This window comes from Camelus bactrianus, chromosome 13 (assembly GCF_048773025.1).
Source record: "Camelus bactrianus isolate YW-2024 breed Bactrian camel chromosome 13, ASM4877302v1, whole genome shotgun sequence".
Classification (NCBI taxonomy): Eukaryota; Metazoa; Chordata; class Mammalia; order Artiodactyla; family Camelidae; genus Camelus; species Camelus bactrianus.
In genome coordinates, this window is record NC_133551.1 from 76,401,260 (window position 1) to 76,425,310 (window position 24,051).

General features: G+C 54.3%; 1 long non-coding RNA gene across 1 annotated transcript; it reads left to right on the plus strand.

Annotated features, from left to right (window-relative positions):
• The first annotated feature begins 15,308 nt into the window (after positions 1 to 15,308).
• Positions 15,309 to 23,273, plus strand: LOC141579718 (uncharacterized). The gene is made up of 3 exons (XR_012511571.1): positions 15,309 to 15,742; positions 15,953 to 16,034; positions 16,671 to 23,273. It is a non-coding gene; the product is annotated as an uncharacterized LOC141579718 (long non-coding RNA).
• Positions 23,274 to 24,051: the final 778 nt, after the last annotated feature.

Genomic DNA, 24,051 nt, shown 5'->3' on the forward strand with positions numbered 1-24,051 from the left:
CCACGGCCAGGGGGCACTCCTCTCCCTGGGGCCCTGTGACCCACCCTGGCCAGGGCACCCGGCCCTGCGTGGTTTTGGATGCTTTTTGTGTCACATCCTGCTTATTCAGTTTGGAACCAATTGAGAGACACACACACACACACACAGGCAATAGGAGGGTGGAAATAAACGTCTCCTTATTACTGACGAAGCTGGGGCTTCGCGGGCGAATCCGTCTCCTTGCCTTCCCTGCTTCTAGACGTCGCCCACATCCCTCATGGCCCCAAGTCCCTCCAGCCTCCTCTTCTGTCCTCACGTCCCCGACTGCCCTGCCTCCCTCTTTCCATAAGATGACGCTGGGCCCACCCTGAGAGTCTAAGATAATCTCTCCATCTCAAAACCCTTCGTCACACCTGCCATATCCTCTCTGCTGGTTAAAGTCACACATCCCCGGGCTCCTGCAGTGAGGACGTGGACATCCTTGAGGGCTGCCACTCTGCCCACCGCAAGTACTGTCCCGGGGACGGGGTCTGCAGCCCTGAGCAAGGAGAGGACACAGTCCCTGCCCCCATCGGCTTGCATTTTCGAGTCAAACACATTTCTCCCCACTAGGTGTTTCCTGCGGGAGGGGTGTGTGGGCAGTGCTCTCCCACAGAACATTCTGCAATGGTGGAAATGTGCTCCGTCTGCACGACTAACGTGCTAAGCCCCAGAGCTTGAAGTGGGGCTGGTGTGCTAAGGTTGATTTTGTTTTAATTAACGGACATGGAACCGGGGTCCCCATGGGAGGCTGGACGGCGCAGCCCCGCCTGTCTCTGCTCAGACCTCCTCTCACTCCAGGGAGGCCCAGCGCCCTCCTCAAGGCCCACCTCCTCAGAGCCTGGCCCGTGTCCCGCCCGGCACCGCGGGCTGGCTGTGTCTGCTGCCCCTCAGGGCCTCCCTCCTTTCAGTTTCCCCGTTTGCTACACCAGACACTTGTTTTTCTGACTTTGTCCTCTGGCTTCTTCCCTGTAGTAAGAAATACGAAATCAGTAAGTCCCAAGTCGGCCAAAACCACGGTTTTAACAGATCTTTCCTCCTCACCTTCCTGACTCAGAAGATGGAACTCTGGTGGCTAATCTTGCCAGACCAGTGTCCCCCCGCCCCGGGGCTGGTCTCAGTAGACACTCAGCCTGCCCCCTTCCTTAACACACAATTATTTACCAACACTTGGTAGCGCTGACAGCATGCCAGGCGCAGCTGCATGCTTTGCAAACACTAACTTGTCTAATTCTGACTCAGTCTCGCAGGGTAGCTATCACACCAGCTCCAGCTTTGCAGGCACAGAGAGGTTGAGTCACTCAAACTCAGGCCCACAGCAGCAGGGGACAGAGCCAGGGTTCGGACCCCGGCTGTGATGGAGCTGTGCTCGGACCCTCCCCGCCACCCTGCCGCCTTGGCTGGGCCTCCTTCTGGAGCTCTGATCCACACGTTTCTCCGTCAGGGCACCGGCGGCACCAGCGCTGACAGCGAGGTTGCTCCCGGGCGTCTGTCCCGTGGGCTCCCCAGGATGTCAGTCCTGCCGCTGTCACTGTCCTCAAAAGGCGAGACTCCCAGTCGCTCTTGCCTTAATTCTCACCTGCGGTTTTAAACCCACCCAGCCTCCTGCTCCATCAGTGGTGGCGGGAGTCTCACCGCCCACCCTCTGAGGTCCGATTTCTGGTTGGCAAGACCCCAGACATCTCCTCCTGCCCCCTCAAGGGCTGATACCCCAGACACATTTTTCTTTAATATTGGTCTCACTTGGCCTTACTTTTTTCATTTTCCTTACTTCTTTAAGAGCAGTTAGACCTGAAAATTCTCATTTCCCCTTTCCGTTTACCTGGTGCGTTTTCTGAGAGCTCCGTCTTCCTCCCGGGGGATCACCCCGTTTGTAACTTGAATCTGCATGTCTTCCCTCTTTATACCTTCCTCCTGGCACAGCTGCTGTTTCGAGAGTCGTTCTCAGGCATTTTCTCCAGCCCCCCAACTTCCTCCTTGGTCCCCCTGAGCACAGGCGGGAAGGGAGTGCCAGGCACCAGCCTTTGCCTGAGTGTCTGCTTAGCCCTTGCGTTTGTGGCAGATCCACAGCCCGACTCTTTGCACAAGAAGGGCGTTCAGCTTCCTGCTAAAAGTTCTCCTAGCTCTGCAGGTGTGGCAACATCTGGGGCCCCAGAAATCTAAAGTCGGGACCAGAATCTATGTAACTGACAAATCCAAGGGCCACTCGAGACACTGGGGTCTTATAAGAACCCCGTGGAGCCCAGGTTAGTCCCTTTGCAGTGTCCTGTCTTAGCCTTGAAGGCCAATAGAGAAAAATAAGGGAGTGACAGGGAAGTGAATTGCCCTGCTGACCTGACTCCGCTCCCTCTGCTGGGGGTGCTGGCCCTCCGATGTGGTGCAGCACCCGGCTGCTCCTGTAGTTTTGGATCCTGGCTCCCTGGCTCCCAGCCTGGCTGAGAAGCACAGTTAAAAGCAGCAAAAAATACATGATTCCACCCCCTGATGCCTTAAAGGCCGTCTACCCAAAGACTCTCCATCACCAAAGCCACGTCTCTGCCGAGCTTGCTAAAAATGGCCCATCGCTCCTGCGGTAGCTTAAGTCTACACCTGCTGAAAAATAACCTCCGGCCCAGGGTTAAAGCCTCGATAAGCTGCAGTGACCCGCCAAGGTCAAGACCTGGCAGAGCCCACGTTTCCTCGGGACTAAGGCCCAGCACGGCCCACCCAGGAGGCCCTGGGGACACCAGCCACACCTTGACCTCTGGCTACCAGAACCTCGGAGTTTTTACAAAGTCAGAAGCCCCTGGGGGTGGGTGGACAGGAGGCTCAGGCTTCTTGCTGAGATCATCCCATGTTTCTGGATTTCCTTGTCATTTACTCCTGGGGTTAGGATTTGAGTGGGTCGACACAGGGCGCGCCCTCCCCAACCCCCTCCCCCAGTTTGGGAGCTGGACGCAAGAACCGAGCAGACAGAAAGCCCCCTCCCCCTTTCCGGTGGGGCTGCTGGGGAAGGAGATGGTCAAGGTGCTGCTACGGGACGTACTCAGACCCCCAGACACCCGGCCACAGCCAGGTCCAGCCACCTGACTGTTCCTCACGCGGGGGTGGGGGGAGGGGGCCAGGATCTGCCGCCTCTTCAGGGAGGGGTTGGGGCTCCCACGTCCACTTCCTTCCTCTGCGCTAGTCGAAACAATGCCCCTCATAGATGTTCACGTCCTAATCCCCAGAACCTGTGAATATGCAACCTCACACGGTGAAGGAGACTTTGCAGCTGGGATTAAGGATCTGAGATGGGAGAGCACCCTGGAGTATCCAGGGGGCCCAGTGTCATCACAGCCAGCCCCACGAGAGAGAGATGGGAGGGTCAGAGCTGGTGACGTGATGAGGGAAACTGAGGTCAGAGCGATGAGGCCATGGACTAGGGAATGCATGCAGCTTCCAGAAGCTGGAAAAGGCCGGGAAATCCTCCCCCTCCAGCCTCCAGCCCGCCAAACCCATTTTTGAAATTCTGACCCCCAGAACTGTAGGATAATAATTTTTGCTGTTTGAAGCCACACTATTTGTAGTAATTTGCTACAGCAGCAATAAGAAACTAAAACTAAAACTCCTTCAATAACTAGGTCAACCCCCCCATCAGCTAGGCCACTCCCCCATCAGCTAGACCTCTCCCCCATCAGCCAAGCCACTCCCCCATCAGCTAGACCTCTCCCCCATCAGCTAAGCCACTCCACCGTCAGCTAGGCCACTCCCCCTTACCTGGTGAGGAGCGGATGTGGGAGGTAAAGAGTTCAGGAATGACACTTTAATTGGAGTCCCTCCACATGGGAAACATGGGTGATGGGGAGAATCATCTCCTGCCCTCCGCATCCTGGGAGGGTGGGTCTAATGTCTAAACAGAGAGACAGAGGCCCAGGAGCGTGTGGTTACCGGCTCCGGTGGCGAGGCAGAGCAGACCAGGTGAGGACCCAGGTTCGACTCTCGGTTCTGTCCTTCTCTGTGGGTTCGAATATCATCCCCCTGCGGTGGGGCTCTTTGGGGAGCAGAGCACCAAGTGGAGGGATCCGAGACGGCAGAAGGGAGGCGGGATGCTTGTCACAAGGCGGCACGGGCTTGACGGCGGGCTCTGGGCTTGGAATGCAGATATTGGCCGCCATGATTCATCCTAACCTATTTACGTTTCTTGATGGCTTGAGTCAGTTCGCACCATAATGACTTGCTGCCAAGTGAACCGTGCGTTTTGTTTTCCCATTTGGCAAGGAGAGAAGAACACAGAAACCAAGTGCAACCCGGTGGCCCCACATGGCCCTGCTGGTCACCCTCCCCCGTCTGCTCACGGGGCACCTGCAGCGGCCCCTGGTCTGCCCGTAGAGGGGCTGGTGCTTAGCTCAAGTGATGACGTCACCTCTGCTATTTTCATCTGTCTGTGTGCGGACAGAAGTTTGATGAGCGCCTGCTGCCAGGTGGTGGGGATACACAGTCAACCAAGCAGGACCCTGCCTCCACAGAGCTGGCGGCCTCGTGGGTGGGGCCAGAACCCCAGCAGGTGCACAGAATCAAATGCACCCTCAGACCCTCGGCGGCTGCGAGGGCGCAGGTTCGGAATCCTGTAGACCCGGGTTCGGAGTCTCCCTCCAGCCCTCTCTACTCCTCATATTAATCACCTACTGTCTTTGCCACCTAACCCTTTCTTGGACAGGGCGCCGGGGGGACCAGGGTTCGCCCTGCAGTTATTAAGTGAGGGTAAAGGTACAGAGTAATTCACAGTGTAGGAAGGATCCGAGACCACCATGTGTGGTCATTTCCCTACCTGCTGCCCCACCTAAAGCAGGGCTTTTCAAACTTTACTGTGCTCGGGAGTCAAAACGCAGATTCTGATTCAGTGGGTCTGGGGCAGGGCACAGGAACCTGCATTTTCAAATAAGCCCCAGGCTGAGGCTGCCCTGGTCCAGGGACCCCACCCACTTGGAGCAGCAGAATCTGAGAAAGGTTGTTGCTGGAACTATCACGCCAGTCATGGGTCGTGTTCTTCTTCATTGTGACCCTGGGACCTGAAACAGAGCCAGCACACAGTAAGTGCGCCATAAACATTTACAGGATGTGTGGCTGGGTGGCGGTTTGATGCTGGGGGCTGGCAGGTTGAGTACAGTTTCCAAAGACAAAGTCGTCCCTCTCTGCCCCCACCAGAGAGCATTCAGAGTCTCTGCCTTTGTCCAGACTCTACCCTTCCCCCGCTGAGTAGGTCCCGGAAACTTACTTGACTTTTCTAAGCAAATTTCTTTCTCTGATTTCTTCATTTCTCAGGTTGCCATGGGGATGTGAGGCACAGTGTACTAAACAAGGAACTGAGGATGTGAAACCCTCTGTGTATTAGCGATTTACTTTGAGTGCCCTGCCCACCACCTACCCTAACCAGGGCAATTTCAGATTCAGAAATCACGCCTCCACCTGGAAGCCCACCCTGACTTCCCCAGGGTGTATCAGGCAACCTTCCTCCGTGCCTCATGGAGGTTTGTTATCACCCCTGCCCAGTGACTGGACAGGACTCTCGTGAGTGTCTGTAGCCTTCTACCAAGCTCAGCGCCTGACACTTAGCGGATGCTCTCCAAATAGAGAAGGAGTAAGGCAACTAGTCCAGGGGAGTAAAGAAACAGAGGAAGAAACAGGCAACCAGGACCCCTGACACTCTGGGGGCTCATCAAGTAGCCCCCAGAAGAGAAAAAGCACATAAGACTTAGTTTCAACTCTAGGTTTAAGGGAGGGATATGTTAAGGGGATCTTTATGTTTCTTTCTGGTTTGAGCCACTTAATTTCCCCAGGCAAGGCCACACTAGGATTTCAAAGAACTGCCCAGAAATGCTGACTGGATTTTGGTCAAAGTACCTTCTGTGCCTACTCAGGGGAATCTAAACTTGTCAGGCATCATAAAAAGAACATGGCATCCTTCAAGTCCTCCCAACACAATTAGGAAAAAAAAAAAAAAGTTCTGGCAGACTCCTATTCATCCTTCAAGACCCAACTCAAATTGCCCCTTCTCCCCACCCCCACACACAAGGCCCTCTGCATTTCCCAGCTCCACCCCGGCTAAGTTTAGGGCCCCATACTCCTATGTTCCCCACCACACGGAATGCCCCTGGAGAGCAGACGAGGGGTATTTATCTTGAATCTGGAGGCCTATCCCAGGGTTTGGCACACAATAGTTGCTCAATAAATGTTTGAATAAATGGATGTTGCTTTGTGCCTTTCACCTTCTGCCTGAAAGGCACCAGATGGCTCCCCTTCTCTTTGTGTGGCTTGGGCTGATTCGATTTTCAATAGCCCCGGTGTCCTGTCCCTCTGCCCCGGATGCAGCCCTACTCTTGGCTCCCATAGGCGCAGCAGTGGCCCCTTGGGAGGCAGCCCCTGGCATCCCTCTAACGCACTCAGGCGAAGGAGGCCTGGGACACATCGTGGCGATTGATTTTCATCTGTATGATTTAGGCTGCGATTGATTCTCTCAGGTGGAGGCTTGGCACTTAATGATGTGAAAGTTGCTCTGTTCCATCCAGACAGGATTCCGCGCAAGGACAATTACCCTTCTGGTGACAGCTTCTCTCTTTTTAAAATATACATAATGCAATGAAAATAACTCAGCCGCTGAGGCGAGATGTGGTAGGAAGTGGGCGGTGGGATTAAAGCGGGCTGCTTGCAAATTTCCCGCCACTGGGGGAAGACACTGCTAAAAGGATTGTATTATTAGTGGTACTTTTCTTCTTATAGAGTTGGGAGAAATGAACAGTGGTGATTTGGAATAAAAGGATGAAATATTTAACTTAGCAAGAGGTTATTTTAGATCTGTTTCCCTTTCGCTGAAGCTTAAGAGCTGGGCGTAGACTGAGATTCCTTTGTAAGATTTAAGGTGCTTCTTGGAGAAGTTAAAAATGTCTCTCCTGTTCTGTGACCAGCTGGTGAGTAACCTGCCGGCCCCTCTGGGCTCACCCCATTTGCCTTCAGGTGGAGGGGGGCTTCAGCCACTCTGGCCTGGCCTTTTATTAGACTTTCAGGTTGGCATGTGATGTAAATGAGCGTTGTTAGAATGATTCTTTTTCCAGAACCGAGGAAAGCAGCTCTCAGGTGCCTCATCGCATAACTGATAAAGAACCCATGTCCCCTGGGTGTGCTTTCCATTTGAAATTGGTCTCCCGGCCCATTTCACTGAAGAGGCTCAGACGGCTCCCACTGAAAAACCCAGCGCCATCGGGGCCAGGCTAGACCAGCCAGACTGCCCTCCCCCAGACACACACCTCACCTGCCAACCTTCGAGCTAAAGACAAATAACTTCTGGGGTACAGTCGTCCTATTTTGTGGGGATCGCCCAGGCTTTAGTACTGAAAGTCTTGTTGTAACTGAGCAGGACCCTGTGCGGCCTTCCAGGCTTAGACCCCTCCCCCGTATCCTCTGCGGTGGCTCCTCTCTGAAGCACCCCGATAAAACTATCTCATGCTTATTTCCTGAGTTTTTCAGATGCTAAAAACCACCACCAAAGGGAAGAAATTAACCACTTGATTATTGAGATCACGTGGCATCCAGACATTCTGGTGCCCAGGGGTTGATAGGGTTGACCGCCCTGTCACTTGGACATCAACTAATCAGAGAATTGTGCACAAGGTGATCGCGTAGCCTGTGACTCCCCACTCCATTATCTGGCCTTTAAATGTGCTTTGCTGAAACCCTTCAGGGAGTTCAGGGTTTTCTTGGGCCTGAGCCACCCCGTCCTCCTTGCTCGGCCCTGCAGTAAACCTTTCTCTGCTCCAGACTTCAATGCTTCAGTTTGTTTTGACTTCCTGGTGCGGCAGGCACTCGAACTTGCCTTTGGTAACACTGCACCCCAGGGAACTCCTTAGTCCCAGGCAAACTGGGACAAGTTTAGTCCCTGAGTCTTGGACAAGTTCCCAAGAAAGCGAGCGAGAGAGACAGAGGGAGAGAGAGGGAGAGACGGAGGACAAAGAGCAGGTCCCTCTCTGAAGCGGCAGCCGTAAGTAGCCCCTTCCTCGCTATGATCTGACCTGCAAAGATGCAACGGCCAAGCACTCCCAGGATTTTCTAGGTTCAGGGGGAGGAGGGCAAGGCAGGGGGTGTCCAGCAGGGTCATGCAAAGCGGTGTGTTTAAGCATCAAGAGGTTCACTGAAGAGGTCCAGACGGGCTCTGACCTCGGGCTCAGGGAGCCCCGTGCAAGTCTGGTCCCTGGAACTGCTGAGTCCAGGAAACGGGAGGCCTTGCCCCAGGACAGCTGTCTGACCCTTGGGACTACGTAGGACCAGGCACTGTCTCCTCCACCAGCCCCCGCTGTGCACGCTCCTCAAGCATTTCTGGAGACCCACCTGCGTGCAAGGTGAGCGCTCCGAATGAGATTCCACGTCACCCTGAATTAGAGCCTGGGGGCTGAGACCTGCTGGGAGGAGTGGCCAAGGGGCAGGTGCAGAAAAGGTCTGGGAAGAGGGCAGGAGGGAGGGGCCGGGCAGGAGGTGGGGCCCCAGGGCCTCCATGAGCAGACGAGGGCATCCGGGAGGAGGGACCTCAATGGATTCGGGGGTCGGTGGGGAGACGGTGCCAGGTGCGAGGCAAGGGTGGAGCAGGCGAGTTCGGAGGGGCGTGTGGGCTTCCGTGGGCACAGCCTGGGAAGCTGTGAATGTGCACAGAAAGCACTTTCTCATCTCGTGACACACTGTAGCGTCCACGACACTAGCAGGGTAAACACGGGAAATTAGGGTGACCGACCTCCCCAGGGAGGAAGTCCTGGGGCTCAGTGGCACTTTGGGGGCCAAAACAGTAAAGTCGCAGGCCAACCAGACCAAGCTGGTCACCCCACACGTATCCCAGTTGTTCTCACCGTTGAAGGAACAGGTGGTCAGAGTGGTCCCCAGCCGTGTGGCCCCCATGCCTGGCTGGGGGCCTGGGCCGTGGTCTGGGTGCCGTGTGAGGCTGAGGGCGTGCGGTGACTCTTGTGACCCTGTGAGCGTGTCACCCAGCCCGCGGATTTCGATCTTGGCCACACGTGGGCTTCGCTTGCATTTCGGTGGTTCCCCACCCTCTGTGCCTATAATCTCACTAGAGATTCTCCACCAAAGGTGGAGATACTGGCTCTGACGGTTGCTGCCTTTCCTAAAATGAGCGTCCCGAGGGTGGCACGGCCCGGTGGTATGGCCGAGAGCGTCTGAGAGGTTGCACCAGTTGGAGCCCTAATTAATGCTTGTTCTATGACGTTCCAGGGAATGGTCGCTCGATAAGATAACGCAGTGGAAGTTGTAAAACGCGTGTGCTCCACTTAAATAGCGGCACCAAAGGACGCCCGGACGCCTCGCAGAGCGGCCCACTGGAGGACGTTATTATAAGAAGCAATACTGCTTTTCTTGCAAACTGCGCTTGGTAATCACCTCATTAATTGTAAACGGCGTGACCGAGGCCCGGTTCCTAGCTCCCCGCAAGAGCCCGGGGTCGGAGAGGAGAAGGCCCGCCAGGAGCAGGCGCTGCCAGGAGCCGACCTCCCGGGGCGGGCGGGGGGAGCCCACGCTCCCTGAGCCCTGTTGGGGGGTGGGGGGTGGTGGTGGGGGGTCACCGGGCTCCCGTCTGAGGTGGCAGGGCCCCCAGATCACAGCGTCGCACGGGAAGGGGCCGAGGGCGCGGAGGGGCCCGGGCTCTCGCTGAGCTCTCCGCGGCCGTGACGCCGACGGCGCAGGCGCAGCCGCTCAGCCCCGCCCGTCCCGCCGTCCCTCCGCAGGCTCCGGGGAGCTCCGCTTGCCTGCGTTTCCCGGCTTCTGGAGGCACCTGTGTTCCCCGGGCCTGGCCCCTGCTCCGTGTCTGAGGCCACGTCTTCTTCCCGCTGCTTTCTCTCTGGTTCTGCCTCTTCCGCGTCTTTCTTCCCCGGTTGAGGGCCCTTAGGTTGCCGCTGAGGCCACCCAGTGACGCAGGACCCTCTCCAGCTCCAGGTCAGCGGATGGAGCGTCTTAATGCCGTTGGCCTCCATCCTTCCCCTGCTGTGAGACCCGGCGCAGGCGCGGGCTCTGGGCTTAGGACGTCAGCAGCTGTAGGGGGCTGTTGTTCCGCCCCCCACAGACGCCGCGCGTATTTTGCCTTAGGACCTAACCGGCTGGCTTTCATTCGTCCATTTCTTTAAGGAAAGGGGCGTGGAAGGAGCCGCCCCCGGGGACCCGGAGGTTTTGTCTCGGAGACGTCTCTGACTAGGCGCCGGGCCTCAGATGGACCCGCTGGGCCTTTCTGAGCTGCGGGTTACTGATCTTTCAACAAGAATGGGGACGCCAGTCCTGACTGCTCCAGAGGGTCGCCCCAGGGGAAACTGAAGCAAGGAAGCGGCCGTGGCAATGCTTCAAAAGTCCTCTGTGCCGGGGACACAAGCGCGGCCGCCTCCCAGCACGTGTGTCAGCAAGTGCAGCTAGTGCCTTGTCCCCAGAGCCCAGGGTCAGCAGGAACACAGTCACGGGTCCCTGGAATGTCCTCTCCATCTGCCAGGTCCAGTTTCACCACAGGACGGGCACAGGAGGGGCTGGAGCGATGCCGCCACCCCCAACTTGTGCCTTGGGGTGGACGACAAGACTGGGGGCACGTGTTCAGCCATTCAGCCACGGGACACGGCCCACGTGGGGTGCTTTCGGCAGATGAGGCCACAGCATTCTCTGTCCTTTGCCCTAGTGGCTTCATTATCGAAACTCAAAGCCAGGAGGTGCCATCGGATGAGTCTGGACACGTGCACACACCTGGGTAAGTCAATCTCCTGCTAAGATGTAGGGCACCATGACCCCAGAAAGTTCCCTCCTGCCCCGTCGAGTCCACCACTGGTTCCCCTTTGAAGTCATGGATTCAGTTCCTCTGTTCTAGAACTTTATGCACCTGGAGCCACGCGCTCTGCTCTCTCATTCCCGGCTTCTGTCATTCACCATCACCACCGTCAGAGCTGCCTCTCTGTTGCTGCCTGTCCCAGCTCACTTCTTTTTGCTGCTGACTAGAATCCCATTGCATGAATAAGCCACTGTTTGTTTATCCACTCTCCTGTGGGTGGGCTGTTTCCAGTTTTGAGTTGTTATGTATAAAGATGCAATGAGCATGCTTGTTTAAAAAAAAAAAATCTGGGAGAGTTTGCTTGGTCCCCTGTGTTTTACCCACATGCTCCCTGGCTCATGAAAGGAGTCTCTACAGGGGTGACAGCCCGCAGCCACTTTGTCTAAGGGGACGCCCTCATGCCAGCGACCCAGGCTGGATGGGCGCAGCCTCAGAGTGTCGTGTTCCCACCGGAGGCTCCAACCACCTGTGCCCTCATCCTGTCTCCTTCCCTTGGCTCCCAGGGCCTCGCGTGGTGTTTGCTTATATATTTATGAGCCCTGGAATTGCCGCTTCCGGGCGCACTATTTACTTAACAATATAACAGTAATTGTAGGATAATTGTGCTGCGATGAAGGAACAGCCAGGGTCTGTCTGCGCAGTGAGTGGATAATAAAAACCAGGGTTTATGGGTTCTGCTCCCGGGAAGACTTATAGCCTTAATATTGCATTATGTAACTAATCATTTCCAGTTTGGGATGGCCTGGGGTGTGCTGAGCCCCTCAGCCAGCTGACGGTGATCAGGCGACAGGAAGGAAGAGCAAGTCACACAGCTTCTCCCCATCCCGGCTGAGACCTGCGGGTTCCAAGCTTCTCCATCTCGGAAGGAGGAGGAAGATAGGGAAGGGCCTTGCTGCCCGTCCCTTCCTCCCGGCCTCTGCCACCCCATTTATCAGAGATGCTGCGACGTCCAGCCCCCTTTCCCATGACAGTCCGCAGGGGCAGAGTCAAGGCTGAGTTTCTCGAGCTCTTCACCCAGCCCCGGGTGTCTGCAAGGAGCGCTGAATCCTTAGCAAGTCTCCTGAGCTGGCTTGTTTCCAGCCTGTGTTTTGAGGTGTCGGGTCCGAGCTGAGAGGCCTCGGAGGTCACCTGTCCTGCCAGAAGGGGTGGCACAATGCTGGTTCCCATCCTCTGTCCTCTGTGTGCCTTGGGGCACAGTCAGCTTGGTGAGCGAGCTGTCCCTGACCACGTGGGTCCAAACTCAGCCGGAGGAGACGGCCAGAGGCAGTCAGCGTGGGCTCCAGCCCCACTTCACTTGCACCAAGAAAAGAGAAGGGGGGTGTCGGATGGCAGCTTGCCCTGATGAGTCAGGCTTGCCTGGCTCCCTGGTTCTGACGGAAAAGATGCGCCAGGTGAGAGGAAATGACTTCAGCCCCCAGGGATGACGGGCAGGCTCAGAGGAGGGGACTGGGCTGGGCGTCTACACGGCCCCAGGAAAGGAAAATGTCTTCCTGGCGATGCTTAAAGAACACGCGTTTTATCTGCGTCCCTCTTGCTTTCTGAGGTGGGGCGGCGGGTCACCCCAGTCCTTCCCCCTGCTCTGCCACCTCTGTGCCCCACGCACCCCTTCACTGCCCACGAGCACTTGTGATGGGGAAGCACAGGCTTGTCCGATGACCAGGGACTGAAGGGCACATTCAAGGTGGCAGAGTTGAATGTTGTGGGAACTGGATGTGGCATCACTGGATGTGTGGGATTTTTCCTGGGAGCTGTCCGAGTCCCTGCTGTGTCCCCCTGTGGATAATGGTCTGTCCACAGCCACTGGACCCTCCCCCAGCAGCCATCGGTGTGCAGGTGAGAGTCAGGGTCACGTGGGGCTCATGAGACCCCACACTGGAGCTGGCCTGACCAGGGTCCAACCCTCACTCCCAGGAGAGCCCTTATTGTGGGCAGGGCTGGGGTCAGGGAGGCAAGAGTAGGTGTCTGGGGGTGATAACCGCACTCTATTGCCTGACCTGGTCATGGTTACTCCAGGAAAATTCATTAGCAGACGTTCTGATTTGAACAGTACACTCCCAACACAACAGTGTAAAAATTGGCCACACTTTTTTTTTTTAATGGTCATACCGAATCCTGCTAAAAGTTGGGGTGATGGGCAATCTTAGTGGGACGCACTCAAAGTGGGAGCATAAGTTGGCAAGTTAAATTCTGAAATTTCATATTCTTGGACTAATTAAGTCTACGGCTGGGAGTCTTCCCTAAGGAAAGAGTAAAATTTTAACATAAAACGTAGGTATCAGGATGTTCACCATTGCAGTATCAAATAGTTTTAAAAATCTAAATGTCCAGCAATTAAGAAGAGAGAGAGATCTCACTATACACCTGCTAGAATGATTGAGAAGACTGGTGATACCACGTGTTGGTGAGGACCTGGTTCAGCCAGAGCTCTCAGACACGGTCCGGGGGGAGAAAAAGTGATGTGAATGTGGGGAAAAGTTTGGCATTTTCTTATAAAGTTAGTTTTACTCTTTTGACTCAGCAATTCTACAGGTAGGTTTTACCCAAGAGAACTGACAACATGGATTCCCAAAAAGACATGTACAAAAATTCTGTATCTACTTTATTTATAATAGACAAAGAGTAGTAACCCAATGGTCATACAGGAGAATGGATAAGCAAATAATGGTATGTTTGCATGATAGAAAACTACTCAGCAGTAAATTGGAAACAGGTACCTAGCAATAAGGAGCCCATGGATGGATCTTACAGACACTAAGATGGACCAAAAAAGGCTGAATACATGAGAGTACGTATTGTGCGGTTCTGTTTACATGCAGTTCTAGGGCAAGTGAAATGAAGCTATGATAAAGGATGAGACCAGAGGCTGCTCTGGGGGCCATTGACTGAGAAGGAGCACGAGGAAGCTGTTTCGCTGAGGGCCCCCTCTGCATTTTGGAAGGCGTGCATGTTATGTGGGCATATGCCTTTCTCAAAGCTCATAAAGTGATAGTTTAAGATCTGTGCAGTGTATAGCATGTGAATTTTACTTAACCCCCACCCCCCACAGTTGTAAACGCACATTGAGCGGTAGTTAGCAGGCTTGCTTATTACAGTGGTATGGGTTGGCAATTCTAAAACTATTTTCTCTTTATTCCAATTTTGAGCAAATGGGTAAATATATCGAGAATAACGGCAGTTCAATCTCCCACTGATGAAGGAGGGAGTTACAGCGTGGGCAGGAGGAGGATTAGAATGTGCCTTGTAAATTGGAGCTGGAGGAGCCAGGGTGAGTTCATTGCTCTGTGTGTGTGTGTGTGTGCAGATACAAACGCATATGCTTATAATGTACACACATATGTACAGAAACTGTATGTAAAATACACAGACATCTAAATATATTTCTCTATTTGTGTCACATATATTTATATGTAAGATAAAAGAACAAATATGACTCTGTGTTACTTCTGTTCCTCTGGCTCTCACCCTGGGCTGTTTCCTGGGCTCAGTCCTGCTGGTTCTGCACCTTTTGTAAAAGAACGTTGCCTATTGCCTGAAATATACAGGGCAGCGCGTTCTCAAGGCTCTGCCCTCTAAGGGTGCAACACTTTCCCATTCATACAAAGATAAAAAGTTGCAGAATAGAAAACAATATTTGTTTTGTCAGAGGTTTACAGGGACACCATGTTCTGACCCACGTGGACAGCTGCAAAAACAAAGGATTCCAACACCAAGAAGTTTGCAACAACCAGGCATACCCTTCCCCTTTTTAGTATAAAAGGGGCCTGAATTCTGACTTAGGGGAAGATTGTTCTCCAGGACATCGGTCTGCCATCTCTCAGTCTGCTGGCTTTCTGAGTGAAGTCGTTATTCCTTGCCCCAAACACCTCATCTCTCTACTGGGCTGTCGTTTGGTGAGCAGGACGAGTTTGAACAGTAACATATATGCGTGTATTTATATCCGTTCCATGTATCTCTCTATCTAATCCATCATCTAGCTATTTACTGCCTCGTATCTCTTAGCTCTGTCTGCTGAGAGCGCTTCGAAGCCATGACACCCAGTTTCAATGGTCCCACCTGACCCAGCATCCAGCTCCTGGTTTCTAACTCTCCATCCGTAGGAACCAGGGTTTCTTGGAGAAAAGGCTGATTTCAGGCCCCAGGCCCGAGACCAGGGAAAGCACGAGGTAATTCTGGAATATCTTGTGGCATCAGGAAGTAATGAAGTACTCAGAGTGAAGGGCTCTGCAAAGGATGCTGGGGCCAGCTGGTGGGGGCGGCCAAATCTGGGACAGTTTGAGCTTCTAAATAAGTAACAATAGTAATGGATTAAAGCCCATTGAACAAAATAAAACCAGTGAGTCCACATTGATATAAATAATAAATAAATGAAGAATAAACTGGGGAGAGGGAGAGTTCTCCTGACTGGAATTCTACTTAGTAAAGAATAAAGGATTTAAAAAGCCATCAACGCACGCTGAAACCAGTGGGTGAAAGTTGTGACAATGAACAGGATATTTATAGAATCAAAGAATTAAATTATTTATCTGTCATAAAAGGGAACAGGTAAATTTACAGTGGGGAGGGCTGGAGGACACAACCTTAACCAGGGCATCAAAGATCCGTCCCAACACAGGACCTCCCGTGCCTGGTGGTGAGGACATGGCATCGCCCCACGCACGGCTGATGAAACGCACAGCCTGGATCTGATCAAGAGAGAGTACAGGTAAACACAGAGGCACGTTCTAAAGTAACTGTCCTCTCCTGCCCGGAAAGGTCAAGGTCAAGAGCTAGAAGGAACTGTTTCTGACTGAAGAAGCTAAAGAGACGGGGAGACGATGTGTGAGTGTGTGCGTGGGTCCCAGGAGACAAAACACGACACAAGGACACTGCCGCTACCTGATGAAACGTGACTGTGCGGTGGACGAGATGAGGGTACTGTATCAAGGTTAAATCCCCTGATTTTGCTAACTGGGCTGTGGTTTTGTAAGAGGACTTCCCCCCTCCTTAGGAAAATGGAGGGGGGAGGGGCGATGGCAAAGCAAACGGTACAAAATGTGAGCAACTGGTAAATCTGGGTGTAAGGTCTACGGGAGTTCTTTGTACCATCCTTGTGACTTTTTTTTTTTTGTCTTTTTTTTGCAGGGTTGAAATCAAAACCCAACAAAAGGTCTGGATGAATGAAGCCGGCAGAGCCAGTTTCTCTGTGCGAGTTCATCAGCGAAAGGTAAGTGAGCTCTGGGGACCCCCTGGTCTCAAAGGAAAGAGAAACAGGAGGAGCATCCAGACGTGACAGCTGTCTGGCCCTGGTGGCGAAACAAGCCAAGCCCGTCTGGGGGCAACAGCCAGCCCGGGGCAGGGAGCAGGGATGGGTCTCGCCTCTGGCGAGCATCAGAGCAGTCAACGAGGCTTTCTGGAGCAGGTGGGCTCGCCAGCTGCCAAAGAATAGGGTGCCTGGGAGCTGCCAGCTGGGTGCCAGGAGGGCTGGCCGCCTCCTTGAGGGTACAGTCTGTGCTGTGTTAAGTTCTTTTTTTTTTTTTTTTAACATTTTTTATTGATTTATAATCATTTTACAATGTTGTGTCAAATTCCAGTGTTCAGCACAATTTTTCAGTCATACATGGACATATACACACTCGTTGTCACATTTTTTTCTCTGTGAGCTACCATAACATTTTGTGTATATTTCCCTGTGCTATACAGTGTAATCTATTCTACAATTTTGAAATCCCAGTCTATCCCTTCCCACCCTCCGCCCCCCTGGCAACCACAAGTCTGTATTCTCTGTCTATGAGTCTATTTCTGTCCTGTATTTAAGCTTTGTTTTTGTTTGTTTGTTTTTGTTTTTGTTTTTGTTTTTCAGATTCCACATATGAGCGATCTCATGTGGTATTTTTCTTTCTCTTTCTGGCTTACTTCACTTAGAATGACATTCTCCAGGAGCATCCATGTTGCTGCAAATGGCATTATGTTGTCGGTTTTTATGGCTGAGTAGTATTCCATTGTATAAATACACCACATCTTCTTTATCCAGTCACCTGTTGATGGACATTTAGGCTGCTTCCATGTTTTGGCTATTGTAAATAGTGCTGCTATGAACATTGGGGTGCAGGTGTCATCCTGAAGTAGGGTTCCTTCTGGATACAAGCTCAGGAGTGGGATTCCTGGGTCATATGGTAAGTCGATTCCTAGTTAAGTTCTGAGCTGTCCTCTTTCACCAGCATTTCCTTCCAACTTGCCCTCCTGTGTGGAAGGGAGCAGGAAAATGTGGCTCCGGGCGGGCAGGCGGGTGTCTGCGCTTCCTGCCGGTCCCCAGTATGTTAATGCACACCTGGGGACGGTCCCCAGGCCCCAGGGGCTGTGAGAACAACCACAATTGTTCTTTTGCTTTTCTGTTTTTTTTTTTTTTCTTTTTTCTCTTAATGACTCCGTTAGTTACTGGCCTGGCAACTTGGAAATGCCACCAAAAGCAGAGATTCAAGAAGCTTCTGGGGGGATGGGAGAAAAGCAAGTTTCTGGAAGGAGGCGGCAGCTGGGCAGAGGCTAGCAGCAGGAGGCTCTGCCAGCCCTGGATGCTTACACAGGGTCAGAGCAGGGAAACGCTGGGGACAAACCTTTGGTGATCTTGACCTTGGCGACTCAGAGTCAGAACAGCTGAAGGCAGGCTAAGGAAGGCATTCCAAGACGGAGAGAGGCTGGCTGGAGACCACAGAGGGGGCCGCCTGCCCAGCCCCCCACCCCAACTCCGCATCTCTGCTCACCACACCATCATGGCTGCAGCCATAAGGCCACCGGCTCCCAGCTTAGGTGTCCAGGGTGCCTGACCTCTCATTGTGGTGGGGGAATGACCTTCCTGCTGGGCAGTCGCTGAATGTCCTGGCTGGCCTGTGGGACACACATTCTAGGGGGGCGGTGGGTGGAGCACAGAATCCTGTGAGTGGTTGAGATCCCACTGTGCCCCCCACCCCCAACCACTGACTGGGCGTCTGTGCGCCTGGCAGGGAGCTAGAACCAATGCCCGTTTATTAGTCAGTGTTCAGAGAGACAGAACTGATAAGAGGTGTGTGTGTGTGTGTGTGTGTGTGTGTGTGTGTAAAGAGACAGAGACAGAGAGAGAGAGAGAGAGAGATGTTTATCACAAGGAGATGTCCTGCACAATTATGGGGGCTGAGATATCCCAAGGCCTGCTGTCGGTCAGCTGGAGACCTGGGAGGACCAATGGTGTAGTTTCAGTCCAAGTCCGAAGGCCTAACCCAGGACAGTCAAGGTTTCAGTGTCCGAAGACAGGAAAATGCTAATATCCGAGGTCAGGGCAGTCAGGCAGGAGGAGTTCTCTCTACCTCGGAGGGAGGTCAGCCATTCTGCTTTATGCAGACCTTCAACTGATTGGACGAGGCCCACCCCCAGCAGGGAGGGCCATCTGCTTTCAGTCCGTGGTTCAAAGGTTAACCTCATCCAGAAACACCCTCATTAGATGCTTCCCAATAACTCTGCCTGGTGTGTGTGTGTGTGTGTGTGTGTGTGTGTTTAAAGCTCTTAGTTTGTAGAAACCAATCCTCAGGGAGGAGGAGAAACCTGCCCCCACCCCCTCGGATCACGACACCAGGAAGTGGCTGAGCTGAGATTAGAGCCCAGCTATGTCTGACTCCAAAAGTGCTGAAAGGCGCCCACTCAGGGTCCTTTGCTGGAATTCACGCTGCCTCTGTCCAGTTTCCCTGTGCTTAGCGTGGTGTGCTTTCCCTGCCCACCAGAGGCCTTCTGCCCAGAAGTGGCTGGACGTGGCTGTGGTCTGACGCAGAGCGTGGCCCAGTATGAGTCTCTATTTGCTACTGTAACAAATTATTTCCAATTTGGTGCCTTAAAACAACGCAGATTTAACGTCCTGCAGTCCTGGAGGTCAGACATCTAACACAGGTCTCAGTGGGTGTCTGGAAAGGTGTGGGCAGGGCTGTGTTCCCGCTGGAGGCTCTGAAGGAGAATCTGTCCCCTCACTGTTTAAATGAGGTGATGTGTGTGTCACTTGTCTCCTTGTGAGTAACTAACCAAGTGGAGGGGCACGCTGCCCAGCCCCCTGGGGACGGAGTCCGGGGAGGGGGGGAGCAGCGGGAGGGGGTGGGGCGCCCGCAGCGGAAAGGCACTCCCCAGCGCCTCCCACCCGCTGTGGGCAGGTGGACGCGCATCCTGGTCTGGGTCTCCTCCTGCGGTAACTCCAGGGCAGGGCAGGTCTTCTGTCTCCCGATGCCTGGTTGGCATGTGAGGGTCTGCAAGCCCCTAAAGGCAGCTGTGGAGTCTCCTGTGAGTCCTGGCTCAAGTCCCCAGCTCTCGGCTAGTCTCTGGTCTGAGTGAATTACTGCGAAGAGGATAGAAAAGTGTTTCTGGGAGGGGCCACCAGTGCCACGCCTGTCACAGAGCGTGGTTGGCTGGCCTCGCAGAGGCCCCGGGACCGAGGAAGTGCCTCTGGCCATGCGGGTTGGCTTCCTGTCTCACTATGCACCGCAGTGAATCAGTGGGGAGTGTGGGGTCTGCACGGTGACCGCCCTGTCTCTAACTCTCTGTCTGATGCCTCAAACTGCTCCCTTCCCTCATGTGAGGCACTGCCAACCTATGGGGTCAGACGAACTGGGAGTGGAGCCAACAGCTGCCCAGGGAGGCAGGTGGGGGGTTCAAAGATGCTGGGTCAAGCTTGGGCATTAGTAAAATGGGGTGAGGGGAGCAGGGACAGGGCACCAAGAGATCTCGCTATGATGTGAAGAAGAGCCACAGAGCCTGCACGTGGTCCGGGGCCGCCACGGCAGTGGCCACAGCTTGGGGCACAAAACAACAGAAATAGATTCTCCTGCAGTTCCGGAGGCCAGAAGCACAAAATCAGGGTGTCAGCAGGGCTGCACCACCTTTCTAGGAGGGTCCTACCCTCTTCTTCCAGCTCCTGGGGGCTCCAGGTTTTCCGTGGGCTCCGGGGCGTCCCTCCATCTTTGCCGCCTTCCTCACACGGCCCGTCCTCTGTGTCGGTACTTCTCCTCCTCTGTCTTTTCTAAAGACACTTACTGAATTTAGGGCCAATGACAGATAACCCAAGACGATCCCACGTCACGATCCTCAACTTAATTACATCTGCAAAGACCCTTTCTCCATATATGGCCATAGTCACAGGATTTAGAGACTAGGACAGGCACATACTTAGGGGCCACCACTCAACACATACGGAATAGATGCCATTCTTCAAGGCTGGAACTGGGTGTTGGGATGAAGGGAGCATTGGGGGACTGGATGGGAGCACTTCAAGTACAGGAGGGAGCACTCAGGGAGCAGGGAGGGAGCACTCAGGGAGCAGGAGGGAGCACCCTAAGGCCAGGGCTGCCTGTGATTTTAACAACAGTTACAAAGATGAACACAATCAGGGAAACCTGAGCATCTCAGAGACTGGGGTGTCCACCGGCCCAGGGTGGGAGTTCCGGCTTTACCGCCCCTGCGGGGTCTGCATGCAGGACGGCTCGGGAGTTTGATGGGGAACGATCTGGGCTAGGAGGTGGGCTTTCTGCCTGCGATGGGCGCAGCTGTGGTGCAGGGGCCTGGGGCGGTGCTGTCATGCTCCGTGGGGCGCAGGCCGGGAAGGCAGTGGACTCTGCAGGGATCTTGACTGTTGCTGAAACATCTTTATGCTGCACACACGCCCGGGCTGCTGCTTCGTAAAGCTAGGGTGGACAAATGTCTCTGTGTCTACAAGACTGAGGAGCTTATGAGGCAAACAGATTCTAGGTGGGATCGGAGATGGAGTTGAAGTCTATAAACGGCCGAGCCACGGGGGAGAGCTGGCTGGCTTCCAGTTGGAATCGTCTGAGTCTACCTCGTTTCTACCCAGGGTCTCATTCTGGGGATTTCATGTTGATCACGAGTGAGGTGCAGCTAAAGGAGGAGGTCATTTTCTTTGCAGCAGGAGGCTGGCGCTGCCTCCCCGCTCCGGGAGGCTGTGGCTGGCTGAGCATCTCACTGCTCAGATTTCTGTCCTCGGTTGTACATGAGTTTCTTGCTTCTTTATTGGAGAGATTTTGCGGGGTTACGTGCTCAAAGCAAAGGCCATGAGATGGACTTTGAGCATCCAGTGTATGTAAGCCACCTCCCTCACAGCATCCCTGCTGTCCGCCCGCCTTCTCCTCCTCACCCGCCTTCCCCACCAGGGGATGTTCTCCTGTGTCTCTTTGCAAGTCAGCGGATGCTCACCTTCCCCATCAGAGGCGTTCTGCCAGCCCATCCACCCTGACAGCCAGCTCTTTGGGGGGCAATGTGGGCGAGGTTCAGTCATTGATGCCACAGGAGGAAGGGCATGGGGGCCATCTTGGTCCTAACCTGCCTCTGATCGTTCACGATGAACTCGGGTAAGTCTGCAGCATCTCTGGGCCTGTTTTCTCCTCTACATACTGGAGCCCTGTTAGTGTCCCCTGTGGTCCTTCCACCTCGCAGCTCCTGCAAGTCTTGTGTGCAGTGGCCACCCCTGTGGGCACAGAGCAACCAGCCTTCTCTGTCCCTTTTCTTAGAAGTCATTGTGCCTTTTGGGGGTCAGGCTGCACTCAGCCTGGGGCGCTCTGTCACCTACCCTCCACCCAGACCTGGCTAAATGCTCCAGGCCACGTCCTCTAGGAAGCCTCCCTTGGTTACCCAGCCTGCAACCCTGCTCTGTCTGCATGAGAGGATGGATGAGTGAAGGAATAGCAGACAAATTCAGGAAAGGATTTTGCTGGTGATAGTTCACTCTTCCAAGGGCGACTCCTTGATCATCTGGTGGCGACAGGCAAAAGTCCTGGCACGTGAGGAAATAACACAGACAAAGACTCCTTCCCTCCTGGAGCTTACATTCAGGAGCTAGAAGACATTAGATGGATAGCCTGACCATGTGGGTGATGAAGGATGGACGAGAGGGACAAACCCTTTAGAGTCTCCAGAAAAATAAAGCCAGTCCTGAAAATGCTTGTTGGAAGAGACTTGTTTCTGCCTTTAGTGATCTATGTTGGAGCGACCGCAGATTCAAAAGGCTTCTTGTTCCGCAAAGAGATGATGGTTGGAGAACGGTTAGAACGGTCTGGATGACAGCCTGGAAGAGGCGGGCTTTTAACTTGGATTGAAGAGAACGGAAGCCGCTCATTCAAGTTGAAAGTCCCTGACAAACCCAGGCTGGGCACTGCCCTCTGCTCAGCAGACCCAGGCCCCTGTCCACCTCACTCAGCCCCTGACACGTCTTACGACGGAGCCGGCGCCCGGCGAGCGAGGCGGGGCTGTGCGAGCCGTCTCCGGGGCGGCGGGAGAGGGTGGCCGCTGGCCCGAGTCCGCCGGCCGGGCTGAGAGGGGGCCAGATCGTTCCAGACGCTCTCTCTCTGACAGCTGCGCTGACCACCTGGTCCAAGTCTCTTTAGCCTTCTTTTGGGGTCAGAATGTTCCCAAAGAGTGGCCAACTTTTTAAACCTTTTTTTTTAATTAGTCTGGTCACAGACAGTCGGGAACTCTGGAATGTTCTGATGCCTCCCCAATCCCTTGCCTGATCGGACGTTTTTAGCCACACTGTGTCTCTGCCGATCTGCAGGGAGTGGAGTCTGAGAACTTAACGGTTGACGGAAGTGCAACGGGACTAACTTCCTCCCCGGAGAGCCGGCGAGGCGGAAGTCACTGTTTATTACTGCGGCTAACAAAGAGCCCTGCTCCTTCAGCCCGGAGGTGCGGGCTGCACTTCGTGTAAACAGAGCTGATGACCGAACAGACGAGTCTGTGGGGCTGGGAGCCGATGCGGATGGGGCTGGTGGTGTTTCCTGCTCAGGTGTAAGGACTGGTCTCATTTCTTCTTTGTCACCTGACGTCATTGGGGCCCCAAGTGCACAGAGCCCTGGGTGCCTCGCTCTGGCCAGGCGCCCGTCCTTGGGGACATTGTCACCCGGGAGGTGGTCCTGCCGGAGCACACCCCTTGCATGCGTATACAGACACACTCACTTACACATACGCCACATTCTTTCCCCACACGAAATTAAGCGATGCAGACAAGTCCCCTCCCAGGTTCGTTCCTCCAGCCCTGAACCCAGATGGGAGTCCTCTGAAGTCACCTCTCCGGCCTCCTCATGTGGCGGAGCTGAGATCTCACAGCCAGAGCCAAGGATTTCCCTGTGGACCCACCTCTTCCCGCCCCAGGGTCCCGCAGAGCTGATGCCAAGGCAGGGTCCCCTACACTCTTGGATGCCCCTGGAAAGAGCATGAGCCTCAAAGCCTGGATTCAGACCCTTTTTGAGCCCCTGCTACCGGGCAGCGTCACCAGATCATATATAGATTGCCCCGGTAAGTCGGAACGTCAGACAAACGACAGGTAATGTTTTAGTGTAAGGGCACCCGTGTGATGTTTGGGGGTAACTTTGTAGGAGAGAAAAATTACTCATTGTTTGTCTCAAATCCTGGTTTACCAGGGCTTCCTGTATTTTCATCTGTTAATCTGCCAGCCCTATCCCCATGTGACCGTGGGCAGGTTTCGTAACACTTCTGTGCCTCGGTTTCCACGTCTTTTCAAGGAGTTGGGGGTGGTGATAACAGAGCTGACCCCAGGGGGCTGGTGTGGGGCGGGGAGGGAGGGCTGAGTGCGCAGAGGGAGCAAGCCCCCAGCAAGTGTGAGGCCTGGGCACTCGTGGACTCGGCCGGCAACCCTGCGCCCTCCTGAGGTGGGGAGGGGCGGTCCTGGGCGCCACAGACGCACCTTTGTCGCGACACGGAGCGAGTCCAAAGAGGGGCCCCTGCGTCTGACTTGAGTCCTCGTCTCACACGGCTTCTCTTCTTTACGTGGGGAGGACGCCTAGGGAGGGGCTCTGCCCAGCAGAAGGTAAGTAAACGGGGACCAGGAAAGCCACGTGTGGCACAGGTATCCGCTTGTCACGAACTGAGTTCCACCCCCCATGCTCCATAGAGTGAAGCTCTAACCCCTAGTGTGACCTCCTAGAGGGAAGTAATTAGGGTTAAATGAGGTCACAAGGACAGGGCCCTAATCTTTATAAGGACTGGTTTTCTTATAAGACAAGGAAGAGACACAGAGAGCTCTCTCTCCAGGTGCCCAGAGAAGGGGCCGACGGGGGATACAGCGAGGTGGCAGCCACCTGAGTGTCCTGCTGAGCCCTGGCTGCTGTCCTGAGGTGCTGGGGAGACTGTCCACCCCTGTGGGAGTTGGTGGGACCGGCGGCTGACCTAGCTGTTGAGGGAAGGGGGCGGGGGAGTGGCCCCTCCAA